This window comes from Ipomoea nil, unplaced genomic scaffold, assembly GCF_001879475.1.
Source record: "Ipomoea nil cultivar Tokyo-kokei standard unplaced genomic scaffold, Asagao_1.1 scaffold1562, whole genome shotgun sequence".
NCBI lineage: Eukaryota > Viridiplantae > Streptophyta > Magnoliopsida > Solanales > Convolvulaceae > Ipomoea > Ipomoea nil.
In genome coordinates, this window is record NW_017617990.1 from 1,217,105 (window position 1) to 1,232,441 (window position 15,337).

The window sequence follows — 15,337 nt, forward strand, 5'->3', positions numbered from 1 at the left end:
ATGTACAATCCCAAAATACGACTACAAATGTCGTATATAAAGAAGTATTCAATAAAGTCTAATAAATTTCAAATAGTTGACTACCCAATTGTTATTTTTTATCTTATACTATATATTATAATATGTATACATAATGTCGTGCACCGCACGGGTGCAACTACTAGTCGTTACTAAATCTTGTAACTAGCAACTTTGTTTTCATTATGTGGTGTATTATTCTAATTTGGTCCAACTAATGATACTCTTTTTTATTTTTTCCTTCTCCGTTTAGGACTATAATCTGATAATCCCAAAGACATTTTCAAGAAGTCCGTTCAGATTCTTACTTGAGTAAGAATAATTATTGTTTTAGTTATGTATTTGTGTTACTAATATATTAATGATATGGCTTAGGGTTGGAATTTTAGGATTTAGGCTCTAATACCATGCGAAAGAATGAAAGGTTTCATCTATTTCTCATACTAGTGTTGTACAAATTACAATTATTTATACTGAGAAAGCTATAGCCTAATGGGCCCCGTCGCTGGAAAAGGGGTTGGGATTTTAGGGTTTAAGCTCTGATACCATGCGAAAGAATGAAAGGTTTCATCTATTTCTCATACTAGTGTTGTACAAATTACAATTATTTATACAGAGAAAGCTATAGTCTAATGGGCCCACTCCTAATAGGCCTAGGATTTCAACACATTACTGACCATTTTACAAGGAGTTTCTGCAATTTTGTGTAAGAAAATTAGACGTTGCAATTTGGTAATGCGAAGATTAACATAATGTCGATCGTACATGTGAGTTGCTAATAAACGCCGTGAATGAAATTGGTTGTTCTTTCAAGTTTACATGGGTAAGTTCTTCTTTAACCTAAAAAATCCTATCTCTTGATAACATTTTTTACTATAACATTTTATTTTATATTTTGCAGGATAAAGAGCATTGCATAATAACAAACACTTGTGTCTTTAACAATTCAAATAAAAAAATAATGTATAAAGATTTGAGGGATGTATGGAAGAAGTTTAGTAGGTACAATGAGTTAAACACTGTCCCCATTGATAATACTAAGTACAAATCGTTACTAAATCCTGTAAGTAGCAACTTTGTTTTCATTATGTGGTGTATTATTCTAATTTGGTCTAACTAATGATATTCTTTTTTATTATTTCTTTCTCCGTTTAAGACTATAATCTGATAATCCAAAAGACATTTTCAAGAAGTCCGTTCAGATTCTTACTTGATTAAGAATAATTATTGTTCTAGTTCTGTATTTGTGTTGCTAATATATTACTGATATGGCTTAGGGTTGGAATTTTAGGATTTAGGCTCTGATACCATGCCAAATAATGAAAGGTTTCATCTATTTCTCATACTAGTGTTGTACAAATTACAATTATTTATACTGAGAAAGCTATAGCCTAATGGGCCCCGTCGCTGAAAAAGGGGTTGGAATTTTAGGGTTTAAGCTCTGATACCATGCGAAAGAATGAAAGGTTTCACCTATTTCTCATACTAGTGTTGTACAAATTACAATTATTTATGCAGAGAAAGCTATAGCCTAATGGGCCCACCCCTAACAGGCCTAGGATTTCAACACATTACTGACCATTTTACAAGGAGTTTCTGTAATTTTGTGTAAGAAAATTAGACGTTGCAATTTGGTAATGCGAAGATTAACATAATGTCGATCGTACATGTGAGTTGCTAATAAACGCCGTGAATGAACTTGATTGTTCTTTCAAGTTTACATGGGTAAGTTCTTCTTTAACCTAAAAAATCCTATCTCTTGATAACATTTTTTATTGTAACATTTTATTTTATATTTTGCAGGGTAAAGAGCATTGCATAATAACAAACACTTGTGTCTTTAACAATTCAAATAAAAAAAATAATGTATAAAGATTTGAGGGAAGTATGGAAGAAGTTTAGTAGGTACAATGAGTTAAACACTGTCCCCATTGATGATACTAAGTACAAATCGTTACTAAATCCTGTAAGTAGCAACTTTGTTTTCATTATGTGGTATATTATTCTAATTTGGCCTAACTAATGATACTCTATTTTATTTTTCTTTCTCCGTTTAGGACTATAATCTGATAATCCCAAAGACATTTTCTAGAAGTCCTTCAGATTCTTACTTGAGTAAGAATAATTATTGTTCTAGTTCTGTATTTATGTTGCTAATATATTACTGATATGGCTTAAGTAACAATAAAATCAAACAATTGCAGATCCAACAAAAGAATTTTGTTGTTACTTGGAGGCTTTGGCTGCAAAACAAAATGTTGAAGAACACATCAAAAGCATTCCTTTTGGCGAGGTTGACTGGGAAACAGAAGCCAATAAAGAGTATTACACAAATGCTGCCTAAAAATATAGATAGTTTTGATTAGGGAAACTGTCTCAGGAAAGGGTACACAATTGATTCAATACGATACCTTGCTGATTCAGGAATTGCCCGAAATGGTGTTGTAGTCTGCACAACTGCTGAAACATAATTGAAATAGTTGCTAACTAAAATAAATCATATTAAGAAAGAACTGAAGGAAAAGAAAATGCAATTGCCCGCTCTCAAACTGTTAGGCTGTTTCTGTTGAGAATGAGCTCAATGCTTGGAAGAAAGAAGTGGAAAAGACTAAAAGTGCTTTGGAATACAAAAGAACATATGAGACTTTGATTTCTTTATGACAATGTTTGTTTGTTTGTTTTTTTTTTTTTTTTTGAACAATCTTAGTTGGGACTTCAATTCGATTTAGAATCTTTGATGTGCATGTGATGTAGGTATTTTTTTCATTTAAAGGATATGATGGTTTAGACAAACTCAGTTCAAGGAGATTGAAGAGGCCATGGAGAATTCCTGGGAGCATTCTCAAAGCGGAACATCCATACTGGGATCGAGAAGGCCTGGGAACTCGGGTACCGAAGAGTGATTGTAGAGTCGGACTGCAAGAAGGCGGTAGATCTGATCAATGGAGTGGAAGACTATGATTGTCAAGGAAGAAATATTATATCCTATAATTTATATCTGCTTTGATTCATCTCTTACGACCTTTGATGCATCAATCTAGTCCACCCACCATAGGAAAATACAAATCTTCTTCTAACAAATAAATCACGGCTACTAACATGATTTATTTCTATGAAACCAGTCTTACACATCTTACTAATCATCTTGGCATAAGTAATGCCCCATGATTCTGAGTGAAGACGGAAACTATACTTCATAGCATGTATTAAAACCACATGTACAGCATGTACATAACATGCCACGAACACCATGCAAAAACTGCATGAAAATATTCTTGTACGATAAACGAAAGTGATTTCTGTCATCCTTACCACCAAATTCAAAATTCTCTTTGTGAAATATTCCCATGATAGGAATTTGTTCTTTCATGCCTGACATCTTGTCTTCAAAACTTTCAAGACAAAACCAATGATCACAGGTTTAGAAACTTTAAAGCTTATAGATTATTGGAAAAAGTGCTTGTATTCTGTAATACATTTGAGATACAACAAAATACAGACTTAAATGAGGGAACAAAACTGGTTCATTTGATATCTTCAGGTGTGTAATCACTTTCCTATAAGCTTTAAATCTGCCTCTATAAAAGCAACAAGGTTCAAGATTTAATCTTATGGGATACAAGAACATGAATGAAATTCTCAAGTTGCTTTGTTTGAGAATTTCATGTAGAATTGTAAGAATGAAATATCTCAGTGTCCTACAATGCAAGTTGATTGCCTGTACTTTCAGATGTTTCTCCAAACATTTATAGATGCAAATATGGTTGTTGGAGAAGTTACATTGAAGTTTTTGCAGTTTTTAAAAACTCAACTTCCATAAAATATATCTTAAAATGAGAAAATTAATTACGTAAATCATGTTCAGAATGAATATATACGTAACTATGAACCTTTGTAAGGTTATGAACCACATGCAAATAACTGTGCAAGAATAATATATTTATATATACTATAATTGCTAGCACAATTTTGCATGTAAGTTTGGTAAGTTTGAAAGCTCACGAGTTGTATATTCATTCTCCAACTGAAACAATTTTCAATATTGGTGAATGGATAGGACAAATCTCCAAATGAAATGTTTTCCAATATTAGAAAATGGACAAAGTTCCAACTGAAACATTTTCCAATATTTGAGAATGGAAAAAGCCTTCTGTCAAAGCCCTTCCAGCAAACTCATTCTCCACCTGATGTATTTCAATTAACTTTCTACCAAACTAAAATAATAGAGTTAATTCCAGTAATGAACCTTCTACTATTGTGATTTTTCAAAATTGGTCATCGTCTTTTAATTTGGACAAAATAAACACTTGACTATCAGATTTGTTACACTATTAGTCCTTCTGTTAATCGTAAGTTAGATAGGCGTTAAAAATGGGGTACAAACATAATTTCCTCTCACCCTATCTCTTTAGAAGTTACAGCTGGATGAGCTAGCCGAAGGAATAATAAATGAGCACCGCGTCGTCACTGTTTGGTTTCTCGGAAGAAGATGATGACGAAGACGGTGAGGGGCCAGCTATGAGAGGAGAGGGGAGAACTGCATGTCTCTTTTTGGAAAATGCTTTGGTTTTGTTTTCAGATTCCTTGTCGTTACTGTCTTCATAATCCCTTTTTATCATTGGCAGATATTGTACGCTCGTCGGCCCTCCTTTCAGCTTTCCTTTCTTTGGCATTCAATGTAGCGCACAATTTTCTTTCTATGGGATCATATGAAGGTTGGTGTTTAGATTCACAAGGAACTATTGCACCAATTCCAAACCCTAGGAGGCCCACTCTCTAGAATGGCTTCATTTGGTTTATCATCATATGATGATTTACCCATATTATTAACCCATTGTTCTGCCAATTTGAATGCTCTGTCCAGCTTCACCACTTGAGGTCGTTTATTGTTCTTTGATGTTTCTTCCGTAGTCATGGCTATTATTGCCAGATCTCAGCTCAGCCGTCCTCAGTCCACCGCCGGTTTGGATGGCATCGTCACTGCACGGCTCCACCGCTGTTTGCAGTTCCGCACATTGTCCGGGATCGGGAGAGAGGAAAACTATTTTTGACAATTCATAATGTTGTTTCTTTGTTGTTGATGACCTCCATGGACACATTCTTGGAAAGGTTCTTTCCGAAGGTTTATAGAAAGAAGAACGCATAAAGATGTGAATTGGTATTGCAAGTTTAATAGTAAAACTTTGACTATGTTCACCTCGTCCCTCTACTTGGCCGCTCTGCTTTCTTCCCTGGTTGCCTCTTGGGTCACTAGAAAACTAGGTCGGAGATTGTCCATGTTGTTCGGAGGTGTTCTCTTCTGCGCCGGAGCTCTGACCAACGGCTTTGCTCAGAATGTCGGGATGTTGATCATCTGCCATATTTTGCTGGGTTTGGGTATCGGATTTGCCAATCAGGTAAAATAATCACTCACCTAACTATTTTGCTGGGTTCGAGTTTGGCCATCTGCTTGAAATAGATACACATACTCACCAGGAAGAAGAAAGAAAAGAAATGACCATTTTAGCCCTTCACTTAACGCCTATCTAACTAATAATTAACAGAAGGACTAATGGTGGAACAAATCTAATAGTCAATGGTCTATTTTGTTCAAATTAAAAACAATGACCAATTTTGGAAAATCAGAATAGTACAAGGACCATTGTTGGAATTAACTCTAAAATAATATTTATAACTCCGCACCTCCAAATATTATTCAAGCTAGACATGTCATGCAACAGTTAGATAAAGAGTTAATTCAGCTTGATGGATTATCAAATGAAAAATATTTGATGGCTTTGGTCAAACTTCCCGACCGTCCAAATCAGATGCTTGTGTTTTTTAGCCTTCCACCGGATCAAAAGTTGGAATGGGTGAGAGATTTTCTTGTTGCACATTGACTTTGTTGGTTGATGTGGATGTTGTACTATTAATTAATATCTTAGGATGGTTTTTGTATGTAAGCTTTTGATAAACTTAACATTTTATTAAGCTTGTGGTATTGTAATATTTGTAATATTTTATAATATTTTTTGGATGTAAGCTTTTAATAAGCTTACATTTTATTAAGTGTATGTTATTGTAATATTTTGGTTGAAGTTTAACATTTTATTAAACGTGTTATATACTTATATTGTAAAATTAGTATTTGAAGATAATTTGAATTTCACTTTTGAGAAGCTTAACATTGTGTTAAGTTTGGTGTTGAACTTATTATGATGATGAACTTGTTTATGTATGTTGTGTATTTTATGGAGTATTCCTATGGCAAAATATTATTATTGTTGTTGTTGTTGTTGTTATTACATAAGGGCATTTCAGTCATTGTATCACTTATTCCCTTTTAATTCTCTGCCTTATTCCTGCATACCAAACAGTGTAATTTGAATTCCTACTTATTTCTCCCTGCAGGAATTTATTCTCACCTTATTCTTTCACCACCGAATTACAATTCCTTTCCCCCTAATTCATTCCTTCCAACCAAACGCCCCGTAAGCTCGTCCATGCTATGGCTAGGGTTACTCGTTCTAGTACTGGTCCTTCTATTTGGTTGGATTCTATTCCTCCGTGTATTGCATCTTTGATTTAATAAAGTATTGATTTTTTTCCTTTTCAAAAAAAAAAAGAGAAAAAATAATTAAAAAGGAATAAGGGTCAAATAAACCAATGAACTGCACCTAAAAATGCAATTGGGCCACTCAACTAAAAAAAACTGCAATTAACCCCTTAAACAACTCAATTTCCCACAATCCTACCTATTTGCCGATTTTGTCATTTCCAATGGGTTACCATTGCAACTAGATGCTTAGGTGTCATTATTAAATTAGTTTCTTTGTTTTTCAACCATCTTCAAGACTTCAACACCTCACATACTTTACTTGTCATTTAGCTTTGTCCATGGAAGCACACAGGGCAATAAATAAATAAATAAATAAATATATATATATATATATATATATATATATATATATATATATATATATATATATATATAATTGCACTCAGGTGCGAATGGAGCTCCCGGAAGGAATATGCGAACCAATCAGTGCGCGACACGTGTCCAGATCTAATGGATTAAAAAAATGTGGTGGCATTTTCGTAAATAATTGAACATCGAAATGCAAGTAAAATGTATTATATGTGCAAGTAAAATTTACACTGAGCATCAATACGAAGTGCACCTATAGTTATAAGTAGTTGCATCTATAGTTATAAGTAGTTGCACCTGTAGGTATAAGTAGTTGCACCTATAGTTATAAGTAGGTGCACCCAGGTGAATGAATGGTTGCAGGAAGTGAATGTTAACAAGACAAAATTACATGCACTTATAGATGAAAGTAGGTGCACCTATTGTTATAAGTAGTTGCACCTATAGTTATAAGTAGGTGCACCCAGGTGAATGAGTGGGTGCGGGATGTGAATGTTAAGAAGGCAAAATTACATGCACTTATAGGTGAAAGTAGGTGCACTTGTAAGTGATTTTACTTGCACTTCGATGTTCAATTATTTACGAAAATGCCACTGCATTTTTTTAATCTATTAGATCTGGACACGTGTCGCGCGCTGATTCGTTCGCATATTCCCTCTTGGGCACTTATTCGCACATGAGTGCATCCCTATATAGAATCGCACTCACATGTGAATGCTTCGCCCAGGAGCGAAATAAGAATGGATTCTGTCCGTCCACGTGTCCAGATCTAATGGATGAGAAAAACTGATTTTTTTTAAAAACGCGGTGGCATTTTCGTAAATAATTGAACATCGAAATGCAAGTAAAATGTATTACAAGTGCATGTAAAATGTATTATAGGTGCAAGCAAAAATTTACACTGAGCATCAATACTAAGTGCACTTATAATTATAAGTAGTTGCACAAACAGTTATAAGTAGTTGCACAAATAGTTATAAGCAATGTTGCAAAACACGCTAGGCGCCCCCTAGGCGCCAAGGGGGCGCCTAGGGCGCCGCTTTTGTTTTTTTTTTTAAATTTTCTTTTAATTTTTTTATTTTTTTAATTAAAAATAAAATTAAAAATTTTAAAATTTTAAAATTTAGTAATAAAACATAAGGTTTCCATAGTTATTTCTTAGAAACTATTTACGAAAGTGGTTGTAAAAGTGTTCAAAAGATTGTTTAAACCATCTAAATACATAAAAAATTAAAATTAAGAGCTAAAGAAGTATTTTTTTGAGAAATTAGTGGACCTCGAAAAAATACGCGATTTGAAAAAAAATTGTCCAAAACGGACAACCGAGTCAAAAGTTATGCCTTCCCGAAGTTTTCGCAATTTAAAACGCAAAAAAAATAAATAAAAAATTAAAAATTAAAAATTAAAAATTAAAAGCGCCGGTTCAGTCGGCTAGGCGGTCTAGGCGGCCGCCTAGACCGCCTAGCCGGCCGGCTCCGCGGAGATGGCCGATTTCGGCCTTCTTCGCGGCGGCGCAATGGCGCCTAGCGCCTAATTATAAGTAGTTGCACACATAGTTATAAGTAGTTGCACCTAGGTGCATGAATGTTTGCGGATGGTCTTCAGGGGTATTACTACTCGCTGATCTCAGATCAATGAATGTTAACAAGGCAAAATTACATGCACGTACTTATAGGTGAAAGTAGGTGCACCTATAGTTATAAGTAGTTGCACCTATAGTATAAATAGTTGCACCTATAGTTATAAACACACCTAGGTACATGAATGTTTGCGGGAAGTGAATGCTAACAAGGCAAAATTACATGCACTTATAGGTGAAAGTAGGTGCACTTGTAAGTTATTTTACTTGCACTTCGATGTTCAATTATTTACGAAAATACCACCGCATTTTTTTAAGCTATTAGATCTGGACACGTGTCGCGCGCTGATTCATTCGCATATTCCTTCCTGGGCACTTATTTACACCTGAGTGCATCCTTTTATATATATATATATATATATATATATATATATATATATATATATATATATATATATATATATATATATACACATCAGCAATTGCGACTGGTACCCCACGACTTTGCCAGAATACGAAATCAATATCTCTTCAACCGGCACAAACACTATCAATTTAACGACAAGGGGTTCAAGAAATCGAAAAAGTGCAGATCCAAATTAGATGAAATAAAAACCGATGGTTTCAAATTGAGAAACTAGATCGTGATCACTCCCCATCATAAGTATATCATCCACATAAACTAACAGATATACACAATCAGATCCCTGTTAGTAGTAAAACAAGGACACGCCCATTTTTTATGCCTCAAAACCAATATATAGTAAGAAGGTGTGCAAACGATTAAACCAAGCCTTGAGTGCCTATTTTAATTCGTAAAGAGACCTTTTCAGTAAGCAAATATGATTTGGATACTGATCATCAATATAACCAGGTGGTTGCTTCATATACACAGTTTTAGATAGATTTCCATTTAAAAATGCATTATGAACATCAAGTTGCCTTATAGTCCACCTAGATGATAAAGCCAGAGAAAAAAGTAACTTGACTGTAGTTAGCTTAACCACTGGACTGAAAGTGTCAAAGAAATCTTGTCCAGGCACCTGATTGAACTCTTTTGCTACAAGTCTCGCCTTGTGCCTCTCAATGGAGCCATTTTCCTTTCGCTTTGTACGAAAGACCCACTTACACCCAATAATATTCAGATCTGCATGTGATGGTACGAGAGACCATGTTTGATTTTGAAGAAGATGATTAAATTCTTGATCTATAGCTTCACGCCATTCCGGGTATTTAACTGTCTGAATGGAACAAGTGGGATCCTAAGATCGACTTCGAGTACTCATTACGTGAGTTCGAAAGGTGTACTTCACGGCTTTACCTCGAGGACGTCCACGAGGCTGAGCAGCCGACTGGATGGTGTGGTCCGTTGGCTGATGTTTGGGCAGGCCGGCTGGCTCGGCGGCGGGTTGCTGAGGCGACGGTGGCGCGGCAGTATCGTCGCCGGAACTAGTGTCGATTTTGTCGGGCGGCTGCTCAGGCGGAGTAGTGACAACGTACTGCAACAGGGTAAAAGACTGATTCAGCCCACGGACTGATTTATACTGGAGGAGATGACTGCAAATTAATTTTAGTAGCAAAGGGGTGGACTATCTCATCAAACCTCACATGCCTTTACACATAAATCTTGTTAGTCTGTAAGTCCATGCACCTATACCCCCGGAATGACTCATGATACCCTAAGAAGACACATGGAGAGGAACTGTATGACATTTTGTGATGATTATATGGTCTGAGATATAGATATCATATACACCCAAAGACACAAAGAAAATAGTAGGGAGGATGGGAGTTATGCAATTTTAAATGAAGACTGGAGTTATTTAATACAACATATGGCATTTTGTTGATTAAATAAACTGCAGTTTCAAAAGCAAAATCTCATAATTTAAACGGAACAAAGGCATGGTCTAGGAGAGCTAAACCCTTTTCAACTATATGCATATGCTTACGTTCGACAAGACCATTTTGTTCATGAGTGTAGGCACAGGATTGGTGATGAATAATTCCTAATTAAGCAAAGGAATGATGCAACTTTTTATATTCAGCTCCTAGATTAGATTGAATAGACTTAATTTTCTTGGTGAAAAAACGTTCAACCATTGTACGAAATTTATCAAAGATGGCATACAGATCAGATTTTAATTTCATGAGAAAATACCAGGTGTAACGGGTATAATCATCCACAAAAATGACAAAATAGCGATATCCATCAATGGATAATAAAGGAGCTGGACCCCAAATATCTGTATATACTAAGTCAAAAACACTAGAACTGGATGACTCAACACGTGACAATGTGAATCGAGCATATTTGCCTAATTGACACACATTACACAAACTAGAATTACAACGAATAGAATTGCTAGACCCACTAACCGAACATAATGGAAAAATACAAAGTAAAACACGATGATGTGGATGTCCTAAACGATCATGCTACATTGACACAGACGTGCGAGCGGAAAGAAACGCGAAGGGAGATGAACTGGCGATTGGAAGCCTGTATAGACCCCAGAGCTATTGCCCTATAACAACACTTCCTTGGTATTGGTATCCTTCACAACAAAAAGAGATGGATGAAACTCAAAGAGCACTTTATTATCGGAAGCAAACTTTTGAACCGATAAAAAAGATGTTGACAAACTAGGAACATGAATGATATTAGATAATTGAAAAGACCTAGATGATGTATTAAAGGAATCATGACCAACACGACTAATAGAGAGTGCCTTACCATCACTAACACACAAAGTATCATTACCCGTGTATTACTCAGATGTAGATAGGGCTGCAATATCTAGAGTCACATGATTGGTTGCCCCAGTGTCTGGAATCTATACCTGAGAACCATAACGATAGCTATCAATTGACAAAAGAGGAGCTGGACCCCAAATATCTGTGTATATTAGGTCAAGGATACTAGAACTAGAGGACTCAACACGTGACAACGGGAATCGAGAAGATTTGCCCAATTGACACGCATTACACGAACTAGAATTACATCGAACAGAATTATTAGATCCACTAACCGAACATGACTGAAGAATACGAATTAAAACACGATGATGTTGATGTCCTAAACGATCATGCCACACTGGCGGAGATGTACGACCGGTAAGGAAGACAGAGGGAGACGGAGTGGCAATTGGAAGTTTATAGAGGCCTCTATGACTATTGTCTTTAAGTATAATTTCCTTGGTGTTGATATCCTTCACAACAACAAAAAGATGAGTGAGACTCATAAAACACCTTGTTATCGATTACAAATTTTTGAACAGATAATAAAGATGTAGACGCACTGGGAACATGAAGGATATTAGATAATTGGAAGGAACGAGATGGGGTATTGAAAGAAGCATGACCTACACGACTAATAGAAAGTGTCTTACCATCACCCACATGCAATGTGTCATTACCTGTGTACTCTTCTGATGTAGATAGAGCCGCAATATCTGGATTCACATGATTGGTTGCTCCAGAATCAGGAATCCATGTCTGAGAGCCATTAGGATCTGCATGGTCATTCTAATATGTCAATTTTCCTGTGGAGGAGGATCATAACGATTGTAACAAGCCAAAGTGGAGTGCCCCGTACGACCACAGATCTGACTGACTGGCAGTCCACCATTACTGCCGTTGCCGCCGCCACGACCCGGCTGGGATTTGTCGCTGCCTCCTCGAAGGGACTACCCGCCACGCTGGACGGCAAAAGCCGCCGTGAACCGCCAGGAGTGCCGCCTCGAATGAACTCCTGGGCGCGAGAAAATCGGCCAAACTCGCCTAGGGTTACTGTACGCGGACCGAGAGAGATACTCTCAAATAATGTACCTTTACATATATAAATAATGTACCTTTAATATATTAAAAAGGAATAAGGGTCAAATAGGCCAATCAACTGCGCACTCAATTGCAATTAGGCCATCGAACTAAAAAAAAATGCAATTGGGTCTCTGAACAATGCAAACTCATGCAATTCAATCCATAAATGACCTGTTTACCTAGAGAGACGGTTACCGAATTTAAATTTTTTTAAAAATAATTTTAAATAAAAAAATCTATAAAAAAAAAAAAAAAATCACGTCGTCTCCGCCAGAGACGAAGGGATCTTCGTCTCAGGCTGTCTCCTTGACGGGGGAAACGGCCTGAGCCGAAAGTGGCTTCGTCTCAGGCGGAGACGGAGGGTTTTTTTTTTTTTTTTTTTTTTTTTTTTTTTAAATTTTAATATTAATTTAAAATTATTAAAAAAATATTCTTAAAAATTCGATTACCACCTTTCCAGGTAAACAAGTCAATTTGGATTGAATTGCATGTATTTGCGTTGTTCAGGGACCCAATTGCATTCTTTTTGAGTTCGATGACCCAATTGTAATTTGGTGCGTAGTTGAGTGGTCTATTTGCCCATTATTCCTATTAAAAATAGGTAAATTATTGTATGGACCATGGTCCACACAGTGTTATGTGGACCATAACAAAAAGTACATTTTTAATATACTAAATGTACATTATTTTTGTACAGAATATACATACAATATAATGTACACTCAGTACAAAAATAATGTACATCTCTTGAATACAATGTACATTATTTTTGTGCTGAATGTACATTACTTTTATACTGAATGTACATTATTTTATACTGTACAAAATATGATCCACACAACTTGTATGAACCATGGTCCACACAATAATAATTGTTAAAAATATATTTTTTTTATTTATGGTCCATGTAATAAGGATTGATTACATTTAGGGGAGTGTATTCAATCATGATTTTTGTAGAGTTTTAAAGACTTTTAAAATGATAGATTTTAATAAACTTTGATTGACTTTCATAGAGTCGTTTAAAACTTTATAAGACTCTATAAAAGTCTATATAAAAAACATTCATAGACTTTTATCAACTTTTTATTTTAAAAAATCTACAAAAGTCATTGAAATTCTAAATTGAATACATCCTTACAAACTTTCAATGATTTTGATTCTTATCATTTATATTTTTCTTACAAAACATTTATAATATATCATAAAATTCTTCTTATTATATAGTTCTTCACCCACATCAACATTCTGAAGATTATTATTTTTATCCATAGTATGTTGAGACTTATATGCTAATTATTTATTCTTCAAAAAAAAATGCTAATTACTTTATATATATATATATATATATATATATATATATATATATATATATATATATATATATATTAATAAACATCAACAAAAAAAAAAACTATTTCATTAGAATGTTATAACAATATTAAACAATAAAATTTATAATAAAAGAATTGATCAAATAAAATATTTAAAAATATATTTACAAGTTCCATAAAATAAAGAAATAAAAATCTATTATTAATAATATATATATATATATATATATATATATATATATATATATATATATATAAATTATACTTGATATATTATTAGGTATCTATCACGTAAAGTACTATTATTTGCAATAGCAATTTGAGACTGCGAACAACAACAATGTGCTACTGTTTGTAACCCCAAATTGTTATGGTTTCGTACTTTCGTAGTAACTTGTTGTTAAAAAAGGAAAAATATATATTACGAATATAAGCATAAAAAGAATAAAAAAAAAACAAAATATATAAGTATTTATATGAATATAATGAAACTTGCACTAAAATTTGACAATGAAAATTTTGCTTTGTTCATGTATTTAGAGGGAATTAGAGAAAGTTAGGGATAAAAAATTCATAGAAAAAATAAAAATAAAAATAATATTATTTCAAATTTTTAGATGAAAATTGTAAAGTTTAGGAGAGAGAGAAAAATTAGTAGAGTTTATGTATGAGGAAAATATTGGATAATGAATAAAAAATAATTTTATTGAATTTAGAGAGATTTATAAAGTTTAAATAGGGAGAAAAAAAAATAGAGTTTTAATAGGGAGAGAAAACATTCAAAGTTGTAAGAAAGAAAATTTTGAAATCTTGAGGTTGGTGGTTGGATTTCAACTATTTATATTTGAGAAGGAAAAGTCTACAAAAGTCTTAAAACTAAAAAGTCTACAAAAGTTCATAACTTTTTGAATACCACATGACTTTTAAAGACTCTTTAAAAGTCTTAATCGAATACCACACAACTTTTAAAGACTCTTTAAAAATCTTGATTGAATACCGCATGACTTTTAGGCTCTGTTTGGCAACGCTAAGCTAGGAGCTTATAGCTTATTTTAAGCTACTAATAAGCTATAAGCTCTGTTTGGTAATGTTCCCAAAATAAGCTCCTAGCTTAAAATATGAGCTTATTTTGGAACGCTACTTTAGGTAGCGTTTCAAAATAAGCTCCTAGCTTCCTAACTTTTTTTTCCATCTTTACCCTTATTATTTTAAAGTAATGATATATTTTAACCTTATGAATTAAAACCCTTTCTCTTCCCCTATCTCAACTTTCACGTCAATCCCTTCCTTAGTCATGTTTCCTGCTAAACAATTATGTTGAAACTTTAGCTTATTATTATTATTATTATTATTATTATTATTATTATTATTATTAAATTAGCAATATGGCTTCATTCTCAAATTGAACAAGAGCCGCCAACGAAAATTTAAGTCACACCTCTAATATCTCAAATTCAAGTAGTAATATCTCCATCAACGAAAATTTAAGTCACACCTCTATGGAGATGAAGGAGATTCGCAACAATATTGCTACTTCATTATGGGATGCTAGATCATGATCATGCTAATAGTTTTATTTTAAAAAGTGTTTATTTTTTTTGGAAGACGAAATGTTAAATTTTAATTGGTAAACAAACTAATTTAAAGTTTATGAAGATGTCCTTTTTAGTCTTTTTA